This window comes from Ips typographus, linkage group LG12, assembly GCF_016097725.1.
Source record: "Ips typographus isolate SLU linkage group LG12, UJ_Ityp_2.0, whole genome shotgun sequence".
NCBI lineage: Eukaryota > Metazoa > Arthropoda > Insecta > Coleoptera > Curculionidae > Ips > Ips typographus.
The window spans coordinates 7,733,242-7,746,615 of NC_138433.1; the positions used below are offsets into that span (position 1 = coordinate 7,733,242).

Consider the following 13,374-nt stretch of genomic DNA (forward strand, 5'->3'; position numbering starts at 1 on the left):
ATCGTCCTCAAGGTTGACAAGAAAACGGATTTATTTGAAATCGAAATTTTATTCTCATACATTGTTATCATTTCACGTAAATTCAAGCTGGTGTGTCCGGGTATTATTTAAAATCATCATATTAAGTTTGGGCGTTGATGGTATTTTGTGGAGTTTGCACGTTTTCCGGAGTTTCTCGATTTTAAGCAAATTTATATCGATTTGTATTGAATTCTCGTTTTGCACGTTACACTTTGTCTTATAGTCAGTGGAAAAGATGCCACAAAAAACTAAAACGAACCCAGAAAAACAAGAAATGGAAAATGAAAGGCGTGAGTTAGTTCATGCCAGAGAAGTAATTTGTGATAGACTCGCAAGGTTTATAAGTTTCCTTAAAAACGAACCCGATAATGTATTTCAAATCGAAATTAGATTAAAGAGCGTTGAAGAAGATTTTTGCGAATATGACAGAATTCAGACCAGATTAGAATTTTTAGCAAAAGAGGAGTGTGCTTCTCGGCTAGACACGGAATCGTCATTTTACATGACAATAGCAGAAGCTAAAGAACTTATCGAAAATATAAAATATTCAAAAAATCAAATAATTCAAAGTGCTGCTGCGCCGGTCAACTCAGCTCAATTGACCAGTCCTAACGCGTTAGGTGCGGTTGCAAAATTGCCCGATTTAAATTTACCCACTTTTTACGGTAGTTTCGAAACATGGTTTAGTTTTAAAGACGTGTTTGATTCATTTGTAGATCGTAGACAAGATTTAACAGATACTGAAAAGTTTTTGTATTTAAAGCTGTCTTGCAAGGGTGATGCATTAAAATTAATAGAAAATTTGGATGTCACAGCCTCGAATTACACCACTGCAATACAGTCTTTACAAAAACGATATGAAAATAAGAAAGCCGTTGTGAATTATCACATTAATAAATTGTTGTTTAGTTTACCAAAAGTGTCGGGAGAATCTAGTGTAGATACGCGAAAATTAATTGATGCAGTAAATCAACATATTTTAGCGCTAAGAAAATTAACGTTACCTGTCGATCAGTGGGATGCATTGTTAATACCTTTAATTTTGAAGCGGCTTGATGAAAAAACGACTCGTGAATGGGAATTAAAGCAATCTAGCAACATTTTACCAAAACTCGATGAACTAATAGAATTTTTGACAAAGAAATGTTTTGCGCTTGAATCACTCAATATAGATCACTCTAAACATACAAATAATTCAAAAACTTATGATAAAAAACCAAATTACAGATCAAATCAAACTCAGAGTTTTAGTTCTTCACCTAGTTTTCAATCATATCTCGTTACGGAGAAACAAAGAGTTTTTAAGTGCGTAATGTGTGGGGAATTTCATTTTATTTACCACTGTCCTGAATTTTTAAAACTAACTGTTTCTGAAAGATACGAACAAATAAAGAAACTGAAGCTCTGCAGTAATTGTTTAAGATCAGGACATCAAAAATTTGAATGTCGATCAAGTGGCTGCAAAACTTGTCATTATAAGCATAATTCATTATTACATCAGACAAGATCAGTAGATCAAGCAAATGCTGGTGCAAATGTAGCTAGTAGCGGCAACGTTGCAAGCAAGCAAAACGAAAATTCGCGATTGAGTTGTTCTAACTATGTAAGCTTTTCTTTAGATAATGCCGATCTAGGAAATAAAAATGTTATGAAACTTGATAGATCTACAACGTCAATTTACCAAAATAATAACTCGGAACAAAATGCAACATTATCAGAAAATTTCAACTGTTCGGGAGTAGTACAAGAAATTAATATGTCGTCTGTTGATTCAAATAATGTGTCTGCAAGACAGCAGGGAAAAAGTCAAATTTTACTTTCAACGGTTACTTTGTTAATTGCTGATAATTTAGGAAATTGGCACTCGTGCAATGCTTTGCTCGATAACGGAACTCAGTCTAATTTAATAACGGAATCACTGTGCAAGAAGTTAAATTTAAAACTGGAACAAGTGGTCATAAACTTATCTACTGTGAATAAAATAGTTTCAAACGTTTCTTACACAACTAAAACAAATATAAAATCAAAATTAAATGGATATAAGAGTGAATTAAAATTTTCTGTTTTGCCTACATTAACTGAAAAGTTACCTTTATTTGAATTTGACAAATCTCAATTAAATTATCCACGAAATTTGTTCCTTGCGGATGAAGAATTTAATGTTCCCAAAGAGATACATTTATTAATAGGCATTACTACATTTTACGAGGTGTTAGGAACTAAGAAAATCAAGTTAGACAACGGTCCATTATTTTTATACGATACGCTGTTCGGATGGATTTTTGGAGAAAATCTACAATTAAAAAATTGTTCAAAAAACAAAAAAGTGACGGAAAATAGTATTTGCAACTTGTTAACTGTTAATAACGTATCAAATGCTCAATTAGACGACTCTCTTACAAAATTTTGGCAAATTGAGGAAATTCCAGATACTAAAATTCTTTCAAAAAATGAGCAGTATTGTGAGCAATATTTTAAAGCCACGACAACTCGTAGTCCTGACGGGAACTTTATAGTAAAGTATCCATTCAATAATGAAAATAATCTCCAGCTAGGTGATTCAAAAAGCGTAGCTTTAAAAAGATTTCTTACTTGAAAAGCGATTGCAGAAAAATGACAATTTAAACCAACAGTATCACGAGTTTATGCGCGAATACGAAACCTTGGGTCATATGACTTTCAAATGTAATTTAATGGATGATCATTCAGTACACACCAAATCTTATTTTTTACCACATTCTGCTGTAATTAGAGACGATTCTTTAACTACGAAATGTAGGGTTGTATTCGACGCAAGCGCAAAATCCAGCTCTAATGTGTCGTTGAATGACTTGCTGCTTGCAGGTCCAACAATACAGGAAGAGTTATTTTCGATACTTTTGCGAGTTAGATTAAGACCTGTTGTTTTATCCGCGGATGTAAAAATGCTGTATCGATGTATACAAATACACGAGGATGAACGCGATTATCAACAAATACTTTGGAGATGGAATACAAGCGAACCTATAAAAGTTTACAAACTTAATACGGTTACTTATGGGACTCCTAGCGCACCGTTTCAGGCTACTAGATGTTTATTAGAACTTGCCAATTTAAGTAAATCATCAAATTCTCGAACATCGAATATCATAGAAAAGGCGTTTTACATGGACGATTTACTTGTGAGCTTAGTAACTGAAGAATCAGCCTTAGAAGTTTATAAACAACTTTCAGACATATTAGTTCAAGCAAACTATAAATTACGGAAGTGGGCCTCAAATAACAGTACAGTATTGAATAAAATTCTTGAATTAGAAAATAATCAAGGTAATACGATAAATCGGTTTTATTACATGACAAAAAATTGTTAAAACCGCTGGACAACTTGCAATTCTCGGTGAATATCAATTTTAATCCATCTCACGTAACAAAACGCACAATTCTTTCCGCTATTTCCCAAATATTCGACCCTCTAGGTCTTATTGGTCCTGCAATCATTCGAGCAAAATTGATCATTCAACAACTATGGAAGTTAAAACTTGATTGGGACGACCATATACCAGGTGATTTAAAATGCGATTGGTTAGAATTTATTTCACAAATCGGTTGTTTAAATAATATAAAAATTAATCTTCATGTTTTATCTATAAAACCAACGTCTATTGAATTGTTCGGGTTCAGTGATAGCTCAGAGAAGGCTTACGGTGCATGTGTATATATCGCATCACTTGATGAGTTTGGTAAAAAGCACATTAAATTATTAACAGCGACATCAAAAGTAGCACCAGTAAAGCAACAAACTCTACCAAGATTGGAGCTTTTAGGAGCACGTCTATTAGCTAAGCTAATGTACAGACTTAAACATATTTTAGATGTTGATATATCAAATTGTACCTATTTTACTGACTCAACAATTGTTTTATGCTGGCTCAAACGCGACCCGTGCATATTAAAAACTTTTGTAGCAAACCGTGTTGCTAGAATTTCTGAACTTTCAAATCTTGGTAGTTGGCGGTTTGTTAACGGTAAGAATAATCCTTCTGACATTATATCTCGGGGATTAAGTCCGAGAGAACTAGTAAGTAACTCGTTATGGTTTGAAGGTCCAGAATTTTTAAAGAGTGACAAAATTTTGGAATTTGACAACAATAATTTTTTAGAAGTCTTACCGGAATTAAAATCAAAATCAATAGCAATGAATACAGTAAACGTTAATGATATTAACAATATAATTAAGTTTAATATTTAAGTTTAATATTGTCACGTTTAGGGGGTAGCGCAGGAAGAGAAACAAGATTGTAGCTTAAGTATGTGGTCTTTATTTATTACTTGGATTACAATGATTAGATCTTACCCCCAGACTAGGAGGGCCGCTAGCACCGCCGCTGGCGGGACGCGCATGGAACACTTTCTGAGAGGGGGTGTGTAGATGCGTGGGTGTGGGGGAATGGGCGTAAGGCCTTCTGAAGTGCCGCCAAGCGGTACCCTCTCGATACGAGCTGGGTGCCCCTATGTCCGGCACGCCCAAAGGATTTACTTAAGGCCCTGCAAGCCCTCTTGAAGTGTCGCCAAGCGAAACCCTCTCGATACGAGCTGGGAGCCCCTTTGACCGACACGCCCAAAGGACTTACTTCAGGTACTGATAGGTTCAAGAGTTCGGACGGTCACCTCAGGGTTGCGTAAGAACTCTCGCCTTTTCAGCCTGGATTTCCAAGAAGGTATCGAGCCGTCCGGGCACTAGAAAGTTCGGACTGATGCTCGAAGACCGACCTAGAGACCAGTCATCTTCGATGGCTTGAGACGCTGATTAAATACCCACATCGTGACCCCAATTTGCCGGTCTTGCTGATTCAGACAGTGCACTAGGGGAGACCGGGGCCCGACTAGGTAACGGAACATAGTGCAATTTATGCTATTCGTGACATCTCCCCCCTCTGAAGAGTGTTCGCCCCGGACACTTAACCCTAACTTAACTGTATAACCTACGTGCCCCATTGCTTTATTTACAATGTGTGACCATTCGTAACTCAAGTTTATTACGCTCCTCTTGTCGTCTCCCATGCGGTTCTCCTGGAATCTGTCACTCCTTCGTGGAGGGCGGCCTTGTCCCGCTTTGTCTTGTCTTCCTGTGCGCCAGAGCACCCGTTACTCAGTTCGCGGGTGGTGGCGCCCTTTAATGACTTTCCTTGACAACTTCTGAGTGTGCGGGATGGTCGCTCGTTTTGTGGGTTGTGCACCTTTGTTCTGTCCTGGCGGGAGAGGGCGTAACGGTCGGTCAACCTACTTAAATAAGTGTTTTGTAAGTTATGTTTTATTGTTTATACTTAATGTTTAGACTATGTAAGGTTTTTTTATGAAATATACTGAGTTTGCACCCTACTTATGCAAAATGTTACCCTTACAACTTATTTTATTGTTCAACTTCTTTGCTTTCTACGTCTGAATCTACATCGGATATATCCCCCAAAGTCCATTCATCGTAAAATGGTAAAATCCTCCCTATGTGCACTATATCCGTTTTTTTCCCTTTTTCCTGTTTTACTTCATAGTTAACTTCACTGAGTTTCTTTATTATTCTGTAGGGTCCGAACCATCGTAGCAGCAGTTTCTCACTTTTTCCCACTTTCCTGATTGGGATGAATATTTTCACCCTATCTCCTACCTCAAATTCACCATCTCTGTGATATTTGTCGTAAATGTCCTTGTCCTTTTCTTGTTTTTTGTGGATATTATCTACAGCAATTGCCCTTAACAGTAAAGCTTTCTCTCGTAATTCGTTTGTGTTCGATTCGTCCTCAGTTTCTAAAAGGGTGGCGTCCAGCGGGAGTGTAGGGTTTCTTGCGAATATTAGTTGAAATGGGCTAAAACGTGTCGTCTCTTGTTTGGCCGTATTGTATGCAAATGTCACAAATGGCAGATAAGTGCACCAATCTGTCTGCTCTGTATTGCAGTATAGTGACAGCATGTCAGCCAACGTTTTGTTTAAGCGTTCAGTTAAGGCGGATTCACGTTCGTACTTACAAAGTCATTGTCGTAAAAAGTCGCACACGTAAAAAGTTAAATTGCATGTAGTTATATGAGGCAGTTTTCAGTAGTGCGTGGAACGGCGCAACATAGAAGTTCGTAATACGGCGTACTTCTACGTGACGTAAAAGTATGTACGATTTCAACTTTTGACGTAGAAATCGGTACGTTTCTACTCTTGATCCGACAGATTGACAGACATGAAGTTGACAGTCGACTGACAACTGGTAATAAATAAAAATAAAAATTCGCCGGGAAATTATTTGAAATATTTTTGTTGTTTGTGTCTTTAACAATTTAGAATTCGTGCCTTTTTGAATCGTTTTAATATGGTTCTAAACGAATTCACACTAATTGAAGTGGTCCATGCTAATCCCGTAATATGGGACTCAAATTCCATCCAGTTTAGAGACAAAAACTTGAAGCAACAGGCCTGAAATTCTGTTGCTGTTGAGGTTGGGGACACAGGTAAGTGTTGGGTTGGAACTTAACTTCCTTTTTCTAAAGAAAACTATTAGTTTTTATTACTTCCTTTAATATTGCAGTAGAAAATTGCATGTCAACATGGAAAAAGCTCCGGGAAAGGTACACTAGAACTAAAAGGCAAATGCCACTCTCTGGTTCAGAAGGTGGTAGGAGAGAATGGGACAAAGCAAGACTGATGCAGTTTTTAGACCGAGTGATTATATGCAGAAAGTGAGTATGAATTTTTCATACTGTCACGACTAGCGTGACGTGTTGAATTTAATTCAACTTATTTGCCTGAGATCTCGTTTCAGCGTGAAAATAAAACACAGTTAACTTTACCATCAAGTTCTATTGAATACGTACTTAAACCTAACAACTCCTAACTTACTAACTAGTAAAATAACAGGTTTCCTAACCCAACGAAAACGTTACTAACTCCCAATAAAATCATAATAAACCAGGCGTAAATTAATACACAACATAGAAGTACAATAAACATACTTACATCTCTATAGAAGACAGAATCTTGGAGAGAGGCTTGTCACTTGGAGCGCGGTTCGCGATTAACTTTACTTGAGCGTTACGGACATGTCTAATTGACATTTGCGGTTCGATCACCAACGTTGTGCACAGCAAAACTGGACTGACTGGACAGAACTGGACTGAACTGACTGAACTGAACTGAACCTTCTTTAGGGTACAACTTCCTTTTTATAGCATTCCAGACACTGGTTCCACCAATCAAAACTCCCAGACCTGGCCTCGTCTAGCCGACAACTCGTGACGACCTTCGACCATCGGTACTTGGAAAACCTTCCACATTATTTCGCAAATTCAGCAAATGCATCTTAATTGCAGTTGCACTCCGACCGCATTCCACAATTTTAATGTTTCCGCTCAAGTAATATAAACATTCCACATTTTTAATGTTTCCTTTCAAGTGAAATAACTTTGATTTATTATCCTTCGTGACATTTGCCCCTTCTCCATGAAACTGGCCCTCCAGTTTAAACCAAGAGAGGTAATTCCTATATTTGACAATTCTAATTACTAACCTAAGTTATCGCTAGCCTTATATAAAATTCATCTTATTATAATATCAGTTGAAAAATGGAGTAAGCGAAAATTTTTAATTTTACTTTTTATCATATATTTTCTAAAATGCTTACTTTCTCCATTTTCCGTCATCGCTTCGTCGTACCCAAAACTTATAATAATCCTAATCATTAAACTAACCCTTAAATTAACATAACACATTTGAAACCTTGGGTAGCCCTTAAATATGCACCATATATTTCAATATAAGTAGCTCTGATGTTGCGACTTTTATTGCGCCATTGTTCGCACAAAAGTGTTTGTCACAATCATATATTGCCCTGACTATGACTTAACACATCGTCTTCCACTGGTTACCAAATAGTCCAGTAGCTGAAGTCTAGCAATGTCCATTCCATACTCCATAGTCTCTTCTGCTTAGGCTTTATTTTCATCATGTGGTTGACTCTGGTGATACTGTTAAATGTCATCTTCAATGGTCGTCCAATACTGGCTTTGCACAGCGCCATTTAGTACATTGGCTTCTTATGGCTCCCTCAAGCGGTTTTTACATGTAATGAAAATAAGAACAAAGGTTAATATGCGTTACTTAAGGCTTAATAATAACATATAATAATATATAATATTACACGCATATTTCTTTTATATCTCAATTAAATTAATAACCTTCAACCGAGTGAATTTTATTCACTGGTATACCTCAAACCGATTGCAATAACTTCTGCATATGTTTAACTAATGTCCCAATTTCCATATCAACTAAGTTGTTTTAAAAACTGGAACATTGACCGTTCTAACTTCATTTCAAATCCGTGCGGAGAAATATTTTATTTATCCAAAACAAAAAATAAATTGACGATAACGTTTGATTGCTTCTTCCCTAGATTATCTGTAAACAAAAATAAGAAAGTAAATTATTAAAACGTAAACACAAAACAAAATTTATGGTTGTCTAATGACCCTATGGTTTGAAATGTACTCTACCTAAGTAGTGTAAACAACCTATACTCGGTTTATTTTGTCTTGTCAGCGGTTTTGAGGTAGGTCAGGGTAACGCTTGTGTCATCATTATCATATTAATAACAGTGACGTACTTGACGCCTTTTAAAACTTATTACGCCTGTATTAACTTTACCCATCTTACTTTTAATTAAACAAGAAAAATGGTTAAATATCATTTATTTTCTTCGTGCTACAAGAGTCATTATTATATAGATAAACTTTAAATATATAGTATATAATATTGATATAAAATATTGAACAATAATTGTTTCACTTGTCTTGTTCGGTTTGGGTCCCTCCGGGTTTCGCCTGATCAGTGTTCAACTGGTCCACATTTCTTTCCTCACGTATAGGCACTTGATATGGTGCCGTACCACGTACACGTGTACGATTTATTTGTCTTCGAAGAGGCGTGGCAGCCACCTGCCGAGTCCAATTTGTCATGTTTGCTGTATTTAGTGGTGGCTCAACGGGATTCCAATTCTGTCGCAAAGTCACCCTCGGCACTTCAACTAATGTAGGTTCACCTCTTGATGGCACCCTAAATGGATGTCCCATCATTCTTGGTGGTAAATGGGGTCGGGGAGGTTCATGTAGTTCACGCCGCCTGAATTGTGAATTCCTTCTGAACGAACAAACATTGCATGCGCAACCATCCACAAACAGACTTCCCCAAATTTCCTAAAATTGTCTTGGTTGATAGAACGGCACCCTCGGAGCTGCGCAGATTGCACAACCACATCTTTCCGTAGGGTTTCTTCCTTGTCTCACCAATAAATCAATATGAATCATCTGGTATTACATGTGAATTATTTGGGTCCAAAGTGCTAGTAACGCCTTTGTGACTCCCAAATACACTATTCCTGGTCGCTGTATTTCTTGATGTAACTCCCATAAATGGTATAAAGCCATGTCATATAAATGTAACTTGACATTTATGTCCGAAATGCATCGGGCATAATATAAAAACATCACAATCCACTCCATTTTTTATAAACTCTCGATCGGTATTTTTTCAATGAAACGCACTCGCGGTACTATCACGGTATTTCGCTAACTAAAATGCAAATCACAGCGATGTAATTATTTATATTCTCTTAATTTCATGTCAGCACTTTTACGCTTGCGGACGCATATTATTCATTTGATGCATTTTTCGATCGAATACATTATGCTGATATTCAAAAATATCCAACACCAAAATAAAACGAAAACTCGTTATTTTAATTTGTCTATCCCCCCATTATCACATACCCCTGACATTTATATTTATTCAAGTATTTACTTGTTCGGCACCTATGGCATTTATCGATATATTTTACGTCCCTCGTATTTTTTGTTTAAGTATGCCATTTTAATTATATCATTTTTTCCATTGTAGTCAAATAACTTGTAACACGCGCGCTTAGATAATCATTTTACACACTTTTGGTGTAACTGCGGAAAATTAGACTAATATCCGTTCGTGAATCTTTCAATTGGCCATTAAATTCAGACGCGGATAAGAGAATAAAAATCCCTGAGCTCAGTAACTTCAAATTTAGGTACCACTCGGTATGTGAAGTTTGTACCCAACAAACGTAATATTTCCACTTCAACAAAATTATTACTTTGTATACAAAGTGTTACAATCTTTATGTCAGTTAGGGATAGACGGTGCCTTATTATCGTTTATTTATTTTACTTATACAGCACTGCATTCACAGCAGTTTTGTCATTTTATGGACGAAACGGTCCTTCACTTTTTTCCTCTCCAGTCACTTTCTTTGTGTGCCTTTGCGAGTGCAGTCGTTTTTTCTTTTTTTACTCCATTTGAGTGTAGTAGTGTTTTTTTTTCGTGTTTTCATCATGAACCGTAAGTAAATTTGTTGGCTTTGTTATTCACATTATAAAGTAATACAAATTAAATGTTGAAATGTTGCCGGTGCATTGCACAATCCAAAAGGCATTACATTAAATTCCCATAATCCATGACCTGGCGCCGTAAAGGCAGTAAGTGGTTTACTTTCTTCTTTTACCTTGACTTGCCAATAACCTGAATACATGTCTAACGATGAGAAATACTGGGCGTTTCCTAAGTAAGTCAAAATATCCTCAATATTAGATCCTGACCACGAATTTTTTACTGTTACATTGTTTAACTTGCGATAATCGACACAAAATCGCGTCTCTCCAGACTTTTTCTTTACTAATACGACGGGACTTGCCCAGGGCGAGTTACTTTGCCTTATTATATCGTATTGTTCCATTTCCCTTATTTGATTATCTATTATTTCTCTTTCTTTTTGTGCTACCCTGTAAGGTTTTTGTTTTATGGGTTTAGCATTTCCTACGTCAATTTCGTGTTCAATTACATCAGTTCTCCCCATATATTTTGGTGTTTTTGAAAAAACGTCACTATACTCCGCAAGTAGCGTTTGCAATTTATTATGTATTCCTAAGTTTGTTATATTACTTAGATTATGGTCATTCATGGTAATTATTTCTTCATCATTTTCGGTTTCATTAATACAACAAATTGGAATTTTTGTCATGTCCATTTTAATTGTTTTCTCGAGAATACCAATCGTGGAATTTTATATTACAAAAATTCTACGATGACCGACATTTTTAAGCTTAACATAAAAATGTCCATTCTGCAAAAACGGTAATCCTACGCAAATAAGACTTCTCGGTCGTAAAAAACTGTCTTTCTCAATAAAACAATATTCCGCCAAGTCAGACGGTCGTAGGTTCAAGTTCAATCGGGTAATTATATCATTCCCGGGCTTCAACACGTAATCGTTAGCGACAGTAATTTTCAGGGAATTTACTGTTGGCTCGTTTGCTATGTTTACAAACAAGTCTTGCTGTGGCTCGCATTCTTCAGTTGAATCATAATCTCCAAAATTTAGGATTAATTTGTCCGAACCATGCTGCAATGTCACTTTATTGTTATTATAGTCAATGACTGACTTTGTCGTCGTCAAAAAGTTATGTCCCAAAATTAGAGCTTTAGACAAATTTTTTACCACTAATGCTTCAACGCGTATCTCTTTATTATTAACTTCAATCGTCACTTGTGAATTTCCAATAGGTGTAAGAGGGTAACTGCCTGCAGTAATTAATTCAACATCATTTTCCAAAGGATACATGTTATTAATATAATTTAAATCCACAATATTTTTACACGCTCCGGTGTCCAGAACGACATTTACATTTTCTTGATTATTTACTTTTAAATGCACATACAATAACCCTCCTTTGACGCCCTTTGATGACAAGTGGACAATCTCGTTAGGGCTTCCTATTGACGAAATTGTCCTCTTTCGTTTGGGTTTTGGTATACCCGATCATTTCGACGGTTATCTGAATTATTTCTGGAACTGTTTGCATTCCAGTTGCACGATGCATGCCCAATTCTTTTGCAATTAGTGCATCTAATGCGTCCATCGTGTGTTCTTGTATTCGGTAAATAGCTGTTACCTTGATTTCGGTAAGGTGCTCTGTTTCCATAGTTTGGACTTCTATACTGATTATTTCTATTCCTTTGCATATTCTGATTTTGGTAATAAGGCCGTTGACCGCCACTATTTGAATCATTATTAATGGCATTGTTCCTTGGTGGCGTATTTCTTGTAAAATTTCCACGATAATTGACAAAATTCCTGTTCGGACCGTTACTGGCGACATTCCTGTTATCTATGAAATTTCTTCTTGTGCTATTACTATTATAATAGACTCGATTTCTATTTGGATTGCCATCTCTGCGTGGAAAATTTGTTGCATTTCCCGGTCCGCTCCTGACTATTTGATTCTCGTTATTTAACGCATCGGACACGGAAAGCAGTGCCGTATCCCGTGTCATCTGATTTACCAGGGTTCTCTCTTTAATGTCACTCAGCTTTAACACTAGCTGTTTTAAGTCATTAAAATTTTGATTACCTGAACTCAGCAAGTAATACATCTCATAGTAGGATGGGTGCAAACCATTTTCAAAATGGTCCCTAAACGTGTCAAAAGACATTGTCGGGTCAATTTCCGTTGCCAACGCAAGTAAATCAAAATAATATTTTTTAACATCCTCATTGTCTTGATGTTTTCGTGTATTTAATCGAAACTTTAGTTTTCTCAATGGCTGTTCTCCAGAAAATTCTTTTAAAAAGTCCGTTTTTATATTCGTCCATGTTTTTGCCTGGTTTGCCGGTTCGTTAATATAACCATCAAACCAAGTCTGAGCCGGGCCTTCCAAGAAATTTGCTAAGTAGGAAATTTTGTGGTTTTCCGACCAGCTGTTTGCAATCGCTGCTTTTTCATATTTATCCACAAAAATAATGGGAGAGTCTATAGATGGGTTAAATGTAGGTGGGCATGTAAACTTTGGTGTGGCTGGAGTTTTTGGCTCAGCCAAAGCTACCTGTAAAGTCATGTTAGCCATTGCTGCCGGATTGTTAGGACGTATCTCACTGTTTCTCTCTTGAATTACAGGGGGTGGGCAAGGATTATTACAACCTTGTAACAAATCTGTGGGGCGGGATAAGGTAGGCTCTGGCACTACCACTTCTCTCTTCTCTGGCACTACCACTTCTCTCTTCTCTGGCACTACCACTTCTAAGGGACTTTCTTGCCAAGACTCTTCTGATTCTCGCGGTTTAGGCGGAGTCCTACTCAATGAAGCTCTTGGCTTAAAAAACTGTTCTGGGGATCGTGATCCTGCCTTGGAATCTTTAGTTTTCTGAACTTGGGAAGTCGAAGCTTTTGTTGTTCGAATTCGCGGGGTCTCAATTTGAGCACTTACGACAGTTTTTTCGAAAGGGCTCTCGTCCTCACTACTTGTTACACTGA

At 36.8% G+C, this 13,374-nt stretch overlaps 1 long non-coding RNA gene across 1 annotated transcript in view; it reads left to right on the plus strand.

The window, feature by feature from the left end:
• The window catches only part of LOC145736574 (uncharacterized), a 276,677-nt gene that overhangs the window by 257,296 nt on the left and 6,007 nt on the right, over positions 1 to 13,374 (plus strand). The window lies entirely within an intron of this gene.